This window comes from Rousettus aegyptiacus, unplaced genomic scaffold (assembly GCF_014176215.1).
Source record: "Rousettus aegyptiacus isolate mRouAeg1 unplaced genomic scaffold, mRouAeg1.p scaffold_m13_p_8, whole genome shotgun sequence".
NCBI classification, from domain to species: domain Eukaryota; kingdom Metazoa; phylum Chordata; class Mammalia; order Chiroptera; family Pteropodidae; genus Rousettus; species Rousettus aegyptiacus.
Genome location: NW_023416311.1, coordinates 10,286,239 through 10,303,004, shown reverse-complemented (window position 1 = coordinate 10,303,004; position 16,766 = coordinate 10,286,239).

Genomic DNA, 16,766 nt, shown 5'->3' with positions numbered 1-16,766 from the left:
AGGAGAAGGAGGGGTGGGTAACAGGGGTCTAAGGCATGGTGTTGGGGAGAGAAGGAGACGAGGCTTGTGGTGATGATGAGCACACGATGGTGTGTACAGGTGTTGCCTGGTAAAGTTGTACGCCCTGAAACTTACAAAGTGTTTTTAATCAATGTCGCCCTAATGAGTTTAATTTTTAAAAATGGCAAAGGATCCAAATAGACCCTTCAAAGAAAACATGTAAACGGCGAACAGGTATATAAAAAGATGCTCAATGTCACTGATTATCAGAAAAGAAAAAAAAAAAAAAGAAATAAAAACCATTGTGTGATACCGCCTTGTACCTACCTACCCGGATCGTGTTTCACTCCTGGGGCTTAGAAGAGGAGGCAGGGCCAGTCCTAACCCTACCAAAGAGACCGGGAGCCAGGCAGGCTTAGTTCCTCGAAGGAAAACCCCTCGCCATCATCGGAGGAAGGTGAGGATTACTGCTAGCCCTACCAGATGTTCTTTTTAGAGGTCTCTCTCCATTCCTAAATCCAGCCAGGTCACCCCATTGCTTCCGGGGATCATGACTCCTTTCCGAACCCTTGACCCTCATCCCCAGTCTTTGCCTCCCAGTTTCCTGGGTCTCCGCATTCTGTCCCTGAAATCTGCCCACACCTGGCATGAGAGGATGAGAAACTGGGAATGGGCTGCTGGTGAGGGAAGACGCACAGTCTCGGCTTTTCCCCATGACAAATGGGCACCTGTCAGAGAGGCACTTAGGAAAAGACGTGGCCTCTGAGGATCTCGTGCTTGTAGACTTTAAAATTTTCTGCTGCACCCTGGTTTGGCTATTAATTAATGTTATTACTATCTTTCACTGAGATGGATGGGAATACTAATTGCTCCTTTCCCATGAATCTCTCCATAGTCATACTTATCTTTAGACAAATAACAATCTGAGGACAAATGATTGACTCTCGGTATTTAATACTCGTTGTGTTAAATGGATAAGGAAGAGGGCAGTGACGAAATTCTGTGATGGAGCTGCCCGTGCCAACCCACCTGCTGCAGTCGGGGACCCTCTGCCCTTCCATTCTCCAACCCGCTGGCCTCAGAGGCGCCACCCTCTGCCTGTCCCTCTTCCCTTGTTCTCTCACTTCTGTGACCACACCACTTGTTCCTCAGTTTGGGGACAGAGAAAGGGAGACAGCTCTTTGAAATTAAGCACTGTGTTGAGGAAGAAAAGGGGCCATGGCCTCAAACACAGGAGACCCAAGTCCCACGCAATTGTTCCTTAGCTGTGTGACCTTGAGAAGTCCCCGGTCCCTCAGAGCTGCCTCGGTTCCGTGGAAATAACAAAGACCACCCGAATCTGAACAAGAAAAGCCTGTTTATTTAGAGCCGGCTGTAGCAGCAGAGTCCATCACCATCGCTTGCCTCTGGCGGAGACCCAAAGGCAGGCAGAGGAACAAAATAAAAAGGGGAACTCCAGGCATGTTTGATTCGTAGAGGCTGTTTGCCAGGGGAGAGCAAGACAGGCTCCTTTGAAGTGGGGTGTCCATGTGATTGGTTAGGGGATTCTATTTGGCTTTCTCCGGCTGGTCCAAAGTTGGAAGCAGGAGCAAAAATTAGAGAAGCTGGCAGTTTGGGGCTATGTTCTGACTATTTGGGGCCGACGGTTGCAGAAGCTGTGGATCGCTGTCCCAGGCTGGTAGCTACAGAGGCGTGGGTCGGAGTTCTGTTTCCGTATCCGATCCATCCACACTGTCCATTTGTATATTCAGCCTCTCAATTTCCTCACTGGTAAAATAGGGAAGAAAATAATCCCTAATTCAGAGGATTGTAGAGAGGATAATAAGACATGATATAAAAATCATTCGCCATCAGGCCTGGCATTCATTCATTCATTCATTCATTCATTCCACATGTGTTCTTTAAGCACCTTTACATGGCGATGAGGATATTGTGTTGGGCAAACAGGAAAGGTCTCTAAGCCCACAGGACTCACTTTCTAGTAGCAATAAGCAGCCATGAAGCAGCAAACAACAACTAAACAAAATATTTCCAGACAGTGATAAATGCTGTGAAGAAACTCAACGAGGGCACGGGGGCACAGTTCACGGCGGAGTGGGGCAGGACGGTACTTTAGCAAAGCTATTCGGGAAGGCCTCGTGATAAAGACGATATTCACACACAAAGGAGCCAGACTCGCGATGACGTGAGGGAGAGGCAACCGGACAGGGGAACCACGAGGGCACAGGCTCGAAGTGTGGCATGTTCACGGCACGTGGTAAAGCCCAGGTGAATGGAAGCGGGTGAGCACTGGGGAGAGATGAGGTTAGGACCTCAGAGAGGCGGGCACAGGTCGGCTCCCGGGAAGGCGCCGGACTTTCATTCTAAAAGCAAAGGGAAGTCTTGAAGGGTTGAACCAGGACAGTGACGAGTAACCTCATTTGCATTTCTAATGGATCATCGGGGTTAAGAAAATGTCACGCTGGTGCGAGCAAGAGGTGGGGCGGCTTGGACAAAGGCAGCAGCAGAGATGGAGGAAACTATCCAATCCGTGCCTATGTTGGAGGCAAGCCAACAGAACTTGCTGAGGAGCGAGACTTGGGGGAAAGGAAGGAAAAGAGAGGAAGTGGAGAGGGCTCCCGGTGGCGAATGGAGAAGGAGCCATAATTACCGTCTTAATTACTATTGATCACCAGTTGCTGGCACGGGCTTTGAGTGAAGGAGGAGACAGGAGACGGAGGAATTGTGGCTGGAGGAGGAAGAGTAAGGCCTGTCTCAAACCTGTTTTGGAGACACAATGAAAAATAACTTTATGGTCCAGGGTTCTGCGTACACACAGGCTCCAGGCTTTCTGTCCCCTCTCTTCTGATCCTGACCCCTTGATTTGACTCCCAAGCTGCTCAGGGCAGGCAGCTGCCTAGAAAAACCATCCCCATGGCTGTCATGGCCCCCTCCCTCCTTTTCCACTGGGGGGAGGGAGAGATGGGTTTCCACGTCCAAACTTTCCTAATTACCTTCACAGCGGCTCTCGGGTCCCTGGCTGACTCTCCTGAAAAAGAGAAATCGCCTCTAGATGCAGACCCCAAGCGGGGAGCAGGCCGGCGATTGGCAGGAGATAATTGGGCTGTTGTCTGGGTCTGTGGGAATGGTCTGTTCAGGACCATTAGCTATGGCCGCTGGCGTCTTGCTGGGCTGGGGCATGCAGAGAGACAGAATGAACCGAGCAGGGGGTGCCGTGGTCATCAGAAACTCCGCTGGGGCCAAGGGCTGCCTTCGGTCCCCTGGGGGTGGGGGTGGGGGTGGGAAACAGAGCTACCCGCACCGCTGGGAGCTACGGTGCCCTCTCTGATTTCTTCTCCCAAGAGCCCCCTTCCCTCTGACTCTCTTCTCCATTGGCCCTCATGGGGGGTAACGGACGGAGTACGTGCTTCAAGAAGCTACGGAGGTCCTGAGATCGACTCCCCAGTCTGCAGCTTGACCTGGTTCACTCTCAAACCTCCGTTTCCTCATCTGTAAAATGGAGGTCATGATGCTACCTTGCCTGTTTTGTTCAAGGATGAAGGACTTTCACGTGCGTGAAAGTATTCAAAAGTGTCCCTGGAGTGTCCAATAAGTACTGTTCCTTTCATCCTATGCTATGGATGAAGCCATGCTTAAAATGCTTTCTTTGCCCTTGCATTCAGTTCTAGCCCCACGAACCCTCAGACTCTCCAGTGAGGATGGTCTCCTGTCCCCATGTGTCAACACCAGTCCTCACGGCCGCTACCAAGACCACCTGATGGATTGTTTACAAGTTCCCTGTTAGAAAAACAGCTAACATTTGTTAAGTGGTAACAGCGCACCGGGCACTGTGTTCAGCATTTTCCATGCATTAGCCCACGTCCTCCTCATACCTGCCTCATGAGACAAGAGCTATTAATGTCCCCATTTTGCAAATAAGGAAACCGGCTCAGAAGAGCGAAAACCCTTCCCCAAAGTTGCCCGGTTAGTAAATGGCATAGCTGGGCCTCGAACCCCTGGACCGTCCCCAGCACACACATCGTGACCACCGCACTGCATGCACCCAGATGACAAAATCCACCGCCATGCCCTCTGCATTTGCTCAGGTCTTATTTTCTCATTCAAGTTTCATAATCACCCAGATAAAGAAGAATTATTCTCTCTCTTCTCTATCAGACCAGTTTCACAGATGGAAAAATCAAGGCCCAGCAGGATAAAGTAACTGACTCGATACCAAGAGTTACTCAATGGTAAGTAAAACAGTAACTTATCTCGACTGGGCGGGTTTTGACCGAAGGGTCATGGAGGTGAGGGACGAGGACACAGTATTGTGACACCGGCTTTTCCCATCAGCACAGCATCTCCCGTAGGGGACAAAAATCCAGCTATTCTAAAACCTCATTGCTGGATGTTAACTTGAGGCTGAGGCCTCATTTCTAACCCTGGAATTGAATCATTGGGTTGAAACGTTGGGTTTGGGATGAAATAATTAATGATCATCAGGTATTTTCTTGAAGGTCAAACGTGTCAGGATGGCAGGTGAAGGCACATTCTCTGGGGTCAGCAGCGAAGACCCTAGGGGAAGGAGAAGAAGAACTTTCTAGGCTGCCAGTCCCAGCACCATTCCGTTCTCTCGCATGAATACTGTTGCCTGCCCCAGATCTTGAGATACGTTTGTTCTAAATGCGTCAGCAGGGCCGGAGACAAGATGTCGTAGCTGTGAAGAGCACGGCTTGGCTATGAGACAGGGTTCAGCTGGAGCCTGGCCCTGCCACTTACTCACAGTGCAAACCTGGGCAGGTGGCTTTACCCTTCCAAGAACGCGCATTCTCATTTGGGAAACGGGTGACAAGGTCACACTGATCTCACTGCACTGTTGTGAGTATTTAATGAAACGGTGGGTGTAAAGAGTTAGCCGGACGCTAAAGCTTAGTAAGAGCTCAGGAAATAGCAGCTTCAAAAGCCAGGAGCCCGAGCACAGGGAGGAAATGCCCAGCCAGGACAGATGGGGAGGGCCTGGAGGAAAGCATTTTCCTTTTCCAGGTGGGACCCCAGCGAGGGGGGAAGCAGAAAGGGCTGGGCTCAGCGCCTGACCACACCAACCACATGACCTGGGACTCACTGACACCTGCTCTCAGCTTCACTGTTATTAAACAACTCTTATGAGGATAAAATAAAGAACCACCTGTGAAGTATCCAGCCCAGAGCAGGGAGCTCAAAAAAACCTTGGACTTCTTTCTCTCCATCCAGCTGCATTAATCGCCTTGAGTTCAGCAGTGGATACAGAAGACTTGCCGTTGTCCTCCAGGAAGCCAGAGCTGTTTCCTCCTTGATGCTCTCTGTCTTCCCAGCAGTCCTCCCCATCCTTCCCCAGCATCCCAAAGCACCACCCACACCCCAGTCCTGGCTGCCATGCACCTCCCACCGAACTCACCAGGTTCCCTTGAGACCGAGGCTTCGCTCTTCCCCGTTGGCTCGCTTCCTCCTTATTAAATTCAACCCCGCCACCTCTCCCGAGAGCAGTCCCAGAGGCCCCTCCAAGACATTAGCATGTGTTCAATATGACCTAATTGCACTCTGGGGAGTCTCGCCTGGAGTCCCAGCCCTACCTTGCTCCTTACTGACAAATAGTGACTCCTGAATTTCTCCCAGAAAACCCCGCTCCTGTCGAGTCCAGAGAGAGGCTCCCTCTCCGTCCTGGAGGCCAGGCAGCGGTCACATGATTTCTGTAAGAGGCTTTAGTGCTGTCTCAACCCACTCGTATCGGTTCCGACATGGGCTTGTTTGAGTGGGTTTGCAGCTCACCACGAAACTAACCAGAACCCCCTGTTATTTTAAATGTCCCCACACACCTCCCTCCTCCAACGATGCAGCTGGAAGAGAGAGAGAGAGAGATGTTACTGTGTCTCTGAAAAACGGGTTCTGCGCGGGTCCGGTTTTCAGCACGAAGGTGAGCCCAGCAGGGCTGTCAGATGAGAGGTGAGCGAGGCGTTCCCCCTAGACGCGGATGTGAATCGTGAAAATCAGAAGACAGAGCCCGCGCTGGGAGCATCGCGAGGCTGCAGACGAGCAGTCTGAGCTGGAACGCGGGAGCAGGCGAGAACACGGGCCCCGGGCGGGTTGGGTGCGTGGGTCACAGAGCGGTTTAGGCGGCGGCATCGCCCTGGCGTGAGAGCCGGCTGTGCCCGTCGCTCCGTTACGCCGTGACATGCCCCCCCCCACCCCGGCAGCTCGACATCAGCCGTGATCCAAGCACCTACACCACGGTCATCGACAAACTCCACAATCAGATTTCCGTTGGGTTTGGGGGGGACTCGGTTTTGCAAAAAAAAAGCTGGTCGTGAAACATTTACCAGCATAGTTAGCACAGCGAGTGGCAGAGTGGCTAAAGGCACAAATGCTGTGACCGGACACACTGGGAAACACGAACAAGTTATTAAACCTTGCTGAGCCTTGACGTCGTAACCTGCATAAAGGACCCTTTATGTAGCACACTGTCAAGCACACGGGAAACACTCTCTAATAATTCTGTTACGATGACCAGTCTACTGATGACCCTGCACGAGGGCTGAAGGTTTCTTTTCCCGGGGTCCCCTTCACGGTCACGAATGACCCACTGAAAGGAGATATTCCGAACAGGACGCATAGCTCAGGAGCAAAATAAAGCCGATGTGCACATTTGTGTTGACATTCACATTTCGTTTTAGAAGTGCCGAAGTCAAAACGAAAATTTCTACAACCTCTCATCTCTGCCAACTGACTTCTTGAGTGCTTGTTAAGGACGTAGGATTCGGAAAGGCACGTCATTCCAGGAGGATTTTTCAATAATTGCCTTTTTTTTTTTTTCCCTTCAGATGTTCAGAGATGATTTCATCCACCATCGAGATACAGATCAAAAGGAAGTCGAGTGTTTCGGTGGCAAGCCCAGCGTGCCTCGTGCGCAGGGAGGTTATAACGAGAAGATAGCTGTCTCCGAGGAAAGCTAATCCGTCGTTTTCATATCTGACCTTGACCGATTGTGTCCGCGTGGCAGGGTCTGAATCACTCTCTCTAACAGCTTCTCAAAACAAATGCAAAACCTTTCAAGTTCATTCAAAGTCATTACAACACTTTGTAGAACCGAATCAATTACCGTAACCTCTGTGGGTGTGTAAAATATGAAATTACCAGCACCCTCACCGAGCCAGAGAATTGGCAAATTAGCAGAAATTGATTATGAGAGCTTGGGGAGCAGCCCCTGTGTATTAAGTGTCTTGGCGACAAACAACAATACATTATTTGTCAGATTTTGTTCGATGAAATTGTCTCGTCCGCTAATGGTGCTTTGTCTTGGCGATCACGGATTTTACCACCAACAAATCGACGCGGCGGTTGAACACCCCATGGTGTGACTGATGAAAACCAGACAATCTGGTCGTTCTGACAGACCCGACATCCATTCTGTGTCATGATAAAGATGAGAATGTGACCGTTCCGAATGAGCTCGCCATGGTGTCTCCTCTCTGGACACAATGCGTTGGGAGCGAACTATAATCCAGGCTCTTTGGGTGCGGGGGGAGTTTTTAGTCCTTCTCATCACTCCTTTCTCATTCTCTGTTCCTTGCTTCTCTTCCCCCTTAGTATGGTAGGAATCCACTTTCTGAGCCAAGTTTATTAGAAGGAAGGATCACTGTACCCTAAAAGATATAATGATCCCAATGTAACCCTTTCTTGGAGCTCCTGCCTTTTTGGTTTATGTTTTGATGAGTCTCGAAGCAAGAAGCTCCGCTTAAGGTGGTCCTCACTGAGAAGGGAGACGGGAGAACAGTCATGGGCACGAAAGCCACGACATGAGCATACTGAGACCTCTTGGGGTATCTGTCTGGATCACTAAAATAGAACCTCCGGAAATGGGTGTTGTAATATGTCCTGCCCCTCTGCCAGCCCAGCCATAGCTGGGTGACCCCCAGGCATGACCCCCTGGTTGAAGCTGAGCACATTAGGTTCCCTACTGGGAACCTGACCTTTGGAAGACTAAGGTTTAGAAGAAATATGTCACCGAGGCTGAGAAACGTCGTGGATCCTTGAGCTGACATCCCCAGAGCAAACCTGGTTCCTGCTTTTATTAACTCTCGTTATCCACTAATTTCTGGGGCTCCTTTGCAATAAAGCCCCACTTTCTAAAACTAAGTTCACCACAGTCTATTTCTATTGCTTGCGAACCAAGTCACTTTAATCGACAGGATATCGATTTGGAGAGGGTGGACGCAACCTGACGCCTGAGTAATGCGGCCAATGGTTTTCCACACCATTTATGTAGCAAGTGGAAAGAGTCTGTGCTTTGAAATCAGACCCAGGTTAGAATTCTAGCTCAGCCACATGATGGCGCAATAGTCCAGACCAGGGGTCCCCAACCTCTGGGCTGCAGACCAGTACTGGTCCGTGACCTGTTAGGAACAGGGCCGCACAGAAGGGGGTAAGCGGCGGGCTAGCGAGCAAAACTTCATCTGTATTTGCAGCCGCTCCCCAGCGCCAGCATCACCGCCTCAGCTCCACCTCAGGTCATCAGGCATTAGATTCTCATGGGAGCACTGGTCCCTGGTGCCAAAAAGGTTAGAGAGTCAGTTAGTTATCTCATGTTTCTGTGCCTTGATTTCCCGGTCTGTAAAATGGGGATAAAACTGCAGATCTCTTGGGTCTATTTTGAAGAGTCCATGACACACCACGTGTAAAGCACAGCATGGGCACACTGTAGGTAACCAACAATTACTCTCCAAGTGGGAAGCCTGAGACAAGAGTTGGGATCGTCCTCCCCAGGTCACCCTGGAGCCAGGAACGGTTTCAGTGGCTGCAGGAATGAGACTGGTGCACCCCGAATCTACCTAATCTACTTAAACCTACCTAAAAATGAAGGAAAGTGGTACCTAACAGAGCCTCCTCTTGGAAAGGTTATTCCTCCAGAGAATGTTCAGAAAGGGAGTATGTTCCCCCCAGCCACCCAGGCGTCTCTCGTGAAAGGAAATCTGGGGACCCCTCTGAGTGAGGAACAAAAGCAGAAGGATGAACTGGGGCGGTGGGTCCCAGGTCACTGCATACGTTCAGAGTCTTCACATTATGACCCGAAGCCTACATTTCTAGTTTACTCATCATTCCAATTCCCAGCACAGTTTCCATCCGGCCACACCAAAACAACACTCACTCATTCCTTGGCGCACAAGCACAGCTAATGGCTGTGAGTTGAGATAGTTTCCCACCAGATCGACACGTTAGACTCGGGAAAGGAGCCAGATACAACGGGACGAACATCGTATGATTCTTTGTGTATGAAAAATCCAGAAAGGGCAAATCCATAAACACAGGAAGTAGATTGGTGATTGCCGGGGCAGGAGGAAGTGACAGCTAAGGGACACAGGGTTTCTTTTTGGGGTGGTAAAGACATCCAGGAATTAGAGCGCGATGATGGGACCTCAACTCTGTGAATGTACTAAAATCCACTGCATCGCGCACTTTAAAGGGGCGAATGTTATGATATGCGAATTATGTGTCGATCCAAAACAAAAAACAAAAAAAAAAGAAAGGAAAAGAGTGGGAAACAGAAAATAAGAGGAAAGAGAAAAAGGAAGAAACAGGTGGAGCTCAAGCTAACCCTTAGGAAGAGGCAGAGGGTGGTGGTTATAAGAGTGTGAATCCTGAAGTCGGGCTGCCTGGGTTCGAGTCTCGGCTCTTCTGCTTATCAATCGGCCTTTCGCTTCTTTCAGCCTCACTCCCCCATAACGTGAGGAAGGATATGGTGATCGCTTTGAGGCTCACGCTGGATAATCCATGTAAGGTGCTTAGCATGGTACTTGGCACATACTCGGGGCTCAGTAAATATTCGTAAGTATCCTCAGGAAAGGATACTAACGCTGAGCGACATTGAGCGACAGGGAGGGGGGAATCGGGGAGGAAAAAAACAGCAGAGGTAGTCGAGGAGGAGACGCACAGGTCGGAGGAGGCGGGGCAGTCGCTACGGGCTTGGGGCTCTCTCCCAGATGCCCGGATGGTCTGGGGAAGGAGCCTCCTCGAGGAAAGGAAGCAGGTGACGCACGCAGGAGGCGTCAGGGCAGGCCCGGACACTGCACTCCGAGCTCTTCCTTCCTGTCCCCTGCTTGAATGAAATCATCGAGGACCACGGCCTTCCAGCGTGGTTTGTGTTTCCCAAGCTCCCAGCTGCCCAGGCCAACCGGGGACAGCGGATGTCCATCCTCTCTCTCTCTCCTAGGACAAAGCCAGGCCTGAGGTCGGAGAAAGAGAAAGTGCTTACTGAGCTGTCACTGTGCTGGGTGCCTCGGTGTGCGTGACCGTGCGGGACTGCCACCCCAGCTTGACCCTGCGATGCGGGCGCAGTCGCCCCCGTTTGCACCGAGGAGGAAACCGGGGCTCGGGGAGGTTAAAGAGCGTATCGATCCTTTCATTCATCCATTCAACAATATTTATGGAGCCAGACGACATCTCTAGGGCCGTGGATACAGCAGGGACAAGACAGAGTCATTTACATTCTCCCAGAGGAAAAGAGACCATAAACAGGCGGTGAATCGTGAAGCGCGGTCGTCAGAGATTGCGTGAACCGCAGGGAAGGCAAGAAGGTGGCATCGCAGACTGGCGGGACAGGAGCTCTGCCCTGCTCAGGCGGCCGCTCCCAGGAGGTGACACTAGAGGGTGATAGCTGAAAGGTAAGAAAGGGCCAGGGTGCCCAGACAGTGGGAGAGAGCTTTTTTTCCCCCACAAGTGCAAAGGTCCTGGGGCAGAGCTAGCTCACCCTTGCACAAAACAAAAAAATAAAGATAAAGAATGAAGAATGACCTCACCTTGCAGTCAGCGCTGCGTTTAATTCAGACAGATGCATGAAGGGTGCTCGATAAAGGTGCTCGATAAAGGTTCTTCACTCGCTGCTCGTTTCACAGGCCTTCACAGCCCCCACACCCATGACAGCGGGGGGGGGGGGGGGGGGGGGGGGGGGGGGGGGGGGGGGCAGGGGGGGGGGGCCTCTGGGGCATCAGGCATCCTCTCTCAGTCTGCATCCCCAGAGCCAGGCACGAAGTCGAGGCCATTTGCCAAATGAATTAGTGAGGAGACTGTGGCTATTCTGTGCTTGCTCGGGGACGTGGCATGGGAGAGCGGAAATGCCCCAGCTTTGACATCAGGGGGGACCCCATTTCAAATCCCAAGTCTGCCTATAAGTGCCTGCAAAATTTAGGGCTCAGTATTGATCTGAGCCTGAGTCCCCTCGTCTGTGAAATGAGCATGAAACGGACACTTCCCCCAGTTTTGTAGTGAACATAAAACATAAGGTAGACAAAGCCCAAATGAGATGCCTGGTCTGTGGTAAGATTTTTTTTTTTTTAATCATGGAATTTCGTGGATTTTCATCCAACCAGCACTGCCAGACCCTCTCTTGAGCTGCTTCTTTTGATCCTCACAAGAGACCATTAACAGAGGTAGCAGGTTGGCCTCGAGGAGGTTAAGTAACTTGGCTAAAGTCACACAGCTGTAAACAGCTAATAAACAGGCTCGGACCCCAAACCCACCACATTATCCTGTCTTCCCAATAAGGAGTGGGAGGTCCGTGAGCTGTGCTTTAATGACTTACCATACCCACTCCCATTACCTCAGTGGTATCTGCCAAGCCAAGAAGCCAAGTCTCTTTTTCCTGACAGTTTCTGACAGGAATTTGTTTACCTAAAACACACTCACACACACACACACACACACACACTTTTTCTTTTGAAGGAATCCTTAAGTTCTGATAAAAAAAAAAAAAAAAAAGATGCGTCTCGCTCCAACCCTCCGTCCCCTTTCCCACAGAGGCCCCCATGCTGTTCCAGTTAATAGGCATTGGGCACCCCGCCGCCCCTTCTGACCTGCTCCCCCAAACACAGCCAGCTCTCCCAAAGCATCCAATCATCCAATTGTCACCTCACGCAGCCTCTCACGCCTCGGCGGGGGCGGGGGGGGGGGGCGCGCCTCGCAAAAGCCAGGGGGGTTGATGCTTCTTCGAGGGGAGCACCACAGGCTTTTGGCAGCTCGGAGGGAACACTCTGCCCGGCATCACTCTGTTAACGTAATGAGGGACTAACCCGATATTTAAAACACAGCCGAAGTGGTAAATCTGCTTTGTCAGCCTTCAGTGTGATTTACCAAATAACTTAAAAATGCATGAACCTTCTTCTTTACAAAGCATGGGGGTGCTAAGTTAACTTCTGAATATTTTATCACCCAAGGTGAGCTGTTTGCCTTGTGGCCAGAGCGTGAGGCACGTTTTCTGAACACCCGCCGTACCCAACGGGGCAGAACCCCCCTGGGGAGGAGGGGGGATGGGCTTCCTGGTTTCTTTTGCCTCTGGTCATTTGAATGGTGGTTTCGTTCACCATCTCCTGGAAAATGGCTTCTGCGGGCATCTCTGGCAGATGAAGCCGAGTTAGAACCGAGCAAGAAACAGTATATACTAAGGGTCTCCTTTGCCAGGGTTTCTAGAAGGAAAAGAAGAACCTGCAGGGAGTGGGGGGGGGGGGCGGGTGAGGAGGCAGGAAAACTCTTTGATGAGCACTTTTCAGAGCACACAGGGAAAACAGTAGCACCCTGCTCATCTCTGCCACCTGGAAGCGATTGCACCTGGCCGGCGTGAGAGCAAAGACAGCCAAAGACTCAATCGGTCTGGGGAGAGAAAAATGCTCCACTTGGAAGATGGTTATTGTTGTTTTTTTTTTTTTTTTTCCATGTCCCTAACTTCCTAGTCAAGGCTAGGATCATGTTCCCATGCCTGGAACTAAATACCGAGGACCGCCAGCCCAAAATGATTCTGGCCAGGACTCCCAACGGCCGCCTGGGACTGCGAGCCTTGGGTTGAAGCTCTAGTGTGAGGAAGTTACTCCATCACTGGAGCTAGTTCCTCCCCATCCATGGAGGAAGTGAAGTGGGTGCTGGACACAGGTCCCTAGGGATGTTTGTTGACATGCGAGGAGTATCACATGGAGAGGTGCGCCAGGCCCCTCCCAGATCAACCAAATCAGAATATTTGAGAAGAGGAGCCCCGGAACCTGCATTTATAATTGACTTCCAAGGTGGTTCTCATGCACGCTAAAATTGTAGAACCTCGGGCTCTCCTAGAACCATATCTGAACATTAAAATTTGTAGAAGGGAATTTTAAAAAGTACTGCTTCCTCAGAACCCATCCCCCAGCAATCCCATTGTGGTCCCCACTCTATGTGGCTTGGGCATGGAGAGTTTTAAAAGCTTCCAAGGTGATTCTCAGGTGCAGCTTAGATTAGTTCTAGATTCGTTCTTCAGACTCTTCCAGCTCCCACAGTCTAGCCTGGGAAAGGATTGGGAAGAGTGGGAATAAAGGCTATGTAGTCAGCCAGTGGAAGGAGACTGGAAGGAGGGAAGGAGGGGGAAATGTAGTCAGACAATGGAGGATGGAAGGGGGAAGAGAGAGAGAATGGGGGGAGGAAGGAAGGAAGGAAGGAAGGAAGGAAGGAAGGAAGGAAGGAAGGAAGGAAGGAAGGAAGGAAGGAAGGAAGGAAGGAAGGAAGGAAGGAAGGAAGAGCGGGCCACGGGAACCTTTTGAGAACTTTCTACCGTATCAAGCAAAATATTTTGAAAACTTAGACAATATTACTCTTTATATAGTTACTTATTACACGGTGCTGGTGTGCTGTTTGAATCACAAATTGCATGCTAATGGCCTAATTCATAAACCATTGACATTCTTTATGAGTCCTTAGCATTCAGAAATGAAGAATTTGTGTTCAAAATATAATTTGCATTGCAAAATTCAATAATTTAGTTTCTCATATTCATTAATGCCTAAAACCACAACACATAACTTATCCCATTCCAGCCCCCTCCTTGGGACATTGGGAAAAGAAGTGGTTCAAGCCAGGAAATCAAGTACTGCTTTTTATGGCCACGTTGGCAACGGCTCTGAGTCATCACCAGGGGAAGCCATGCTGTTTTTCCTTCAGGAGCCAGCCCTGAAGGATTCTGCCCCAGTTAGATGATAGAGGTAGAGGACCTTTTTCGAGCACGTGTTCATTTAACCTTCCCGATCTCAGGAAGCCCATCTGAGACTAAAATTCCTACTGAAACAGGTGTGCACTTTTCAGTGAAATAGTCCCTGGGAAATTCAGTGAAACAATCAATATAACATTCAATTGTATGGTCCATGGGACACTCGAAAATATTGTCTATCAAATAGTCAACGGAAAGGGTTATAGAATACTCTGTGAATCAGACGTGAGAATAGTCCTTTGGCAGATACATCTCCTGTGGGAGGAAACTTGCCTCATCTATATGAAGGACCAAGCTGGATTCACAGCCTGCCTAGCTATTTTCATGTCCTAGTACAAGGTAGGCATTGAAAATTGTTGGAAGAAAGGAGAGACTGTTTGTGGAGGAGCCAATGGGAATGCTTACCTGGCTCAGGTACACCTCGAGAACTGGTCCTTTGGGTTACCACCCCAGGTTCAGCTTCCACACATCTATTTTGGTTCCATAGGCTTGACGGGAGTGTGCTCCATAAGTTTTTCCCTAGGCCGCTGGGTCAAACCAGAACTTTTCAGAACCCAGACCTAAGTTTCAAGACAATGGAATTGAACCAACACAATTCCTGGAGTCAGAAGATCTGCAGCTTCATTCTCACTCTGCCAACCTGTTGTGAGAATTTGTCCGAGGCATGTCCTGGCTCTTGAACTTGTAAATAGGGAGATTTGGATGTCATGGTCCTTAAAAGCTCTTCCAACACTGAAACCTCTAGGACTTCAAGATCCAACTCTAGTATCGTGACCAAAATTAGACACTTTTTACTCCTGTCTGGATGTGTCTTCCTGAAAGCTGGTTATAAAAGGTCAAAGACCAAAGACCTTACTAGAGTGCAAAGTGGTCCATTAAAAGTAACCCACACGTGTTTCATTTAGTGCTCAGCACCCAGTGCGCATCATGCACGTGGACTGTGTCCGAGAAATAATCCCTCATCCATTCAACGGATGTGTCTGAGCGCTGACAACGTGATGAGCTACCTTTCACGCAGTACACCAGTGATGAACTACATAGATCAATTCCCTGCCTTTGTGAGTATTACATTAGGGTGAAGAGACAGATGGCCGTCACGTAAAACACACGTTAAGTCAATAAAACAAAACCAGTTCGAATAGTGATCAGAGCTGATAAAATAAGGTAGTAGTAAGAGAATGATTGACATGAAGGGCTACTTTAGATTAGATTCTCGAGCAGCTCCTACCTGACATTTGATGGAACATCTGAGTTGAGATGTGTGGATAGCCAAAGGAAGCCAACTGTGGAAAGATGTGGAAGCAGAGCCTCCTGGGAAGACGGAGTCGCAAGTGCAAAGGTCCTGAGGCAGAAACATGCTTTGTGTATTAATAGAAGATGAGCGATGGCCCATGTGGATGGAAGGAATATTGTTAGCAGAGGCGATGGGTAGGTGAAGTGGTCAGAGGAGCTACGAGCGTGGATTTGTCCACTACACAAACTCATGGGCAAGAGTTGGGATTTCAGTCTAAGTGTGATAGAAAACTCCAGAATGTTTTAAGCACATGAGTGGCATCATCTGGTCCATAGCACTAAGGATCCTACTGGATGCTTCATGGAAAATTGAATTAGTTGAACTAATGGAGTACAAAGTACGTGCTCTGTGCACCTTGGAAGAGAGTCAGCCCGGGAGGGCAACGCCCACCCAGGAGAATGACGAAGCCAGGCATTTTGGAAAGCCTGCTACAGTGACGACCGACCCCGAACGCTACTCTTCCTGCCTGGCACCCAGCACCTCCTTATGAAGCCTAATGTACCTCTCATTTTGTCGCTTACTCAGCGTCATCCTCCCGCCCCTGCAAGCTCACCAGCCTTGGAATGAGAGCACGTCATTCGTCAGCAAATCTACGGTATTTATCGTGCACACGTTAAAGGCCAAAGCATTACATCATCGAACTCTGCCCAGATGGGGACAAGGCTTCGTGGTCTGATGACTGGGATGAGGACGTGCCGGATGAGATCGAAGACAATTAATCTGTGCGAACGGAACTCTTCAGGACTTGCCTAAGTGCCAGACACCAACCGGCCCGTAATGACCACCATTAAAATATAATACGATTTGCTTATTTAAAAAAAAAATGGAATTCCTCCTGTCCTTTCTAGCTATCATTAATCCTACGGGGGAAATGGGAGGGAGGGTGAGAGCGGAGGGCATAGGACCGCTCAGGGGGTGGGTGGATCCTGAGCCAAACTCCTGAGAAAGAGTATCGCGAAGGCGTCTACACTTGTAGAAGGCCCTCTGTCTTGCGTCTGTCACTGTTTTCCCTTTGGGAAGGATGGGGTGACGTGCTCGCGTGTTTGGTAGGGGTGCTGGAGGTAGAGGAGCAGGTGGGAGAAATGCACGAGGTGGGCAACCTGGTACTCGTGACTGACCTTGACCCTTAGTCTCCTCTAAGTCTCAGGACCCTTGTTTGTTTTTAAATTGGAGGTGAGAGGAAGTTCAGTGTCATGGGGTTGTGGTGAGGAAGGGACAGAGGCGCGTGCAACGTGCAGAGTCCTGTGCTTGGCACGGGATCAACACCAGATTCATGCGGTTGTCATCACCATCGTTATTATTGCCGTTGCTACGGTTACACCGCTGGATATTGGCCGTGGGGCTTTGGTGCATCTCCTAACCCTCCCATAACATGGGGCCGTGATAGTCACTCCCTCATTGGTTTCTGGGGAAGATTAGACAAGGTAACACGTGCCCAGTAAACAGCGGCTTCCGTCGTCGTCA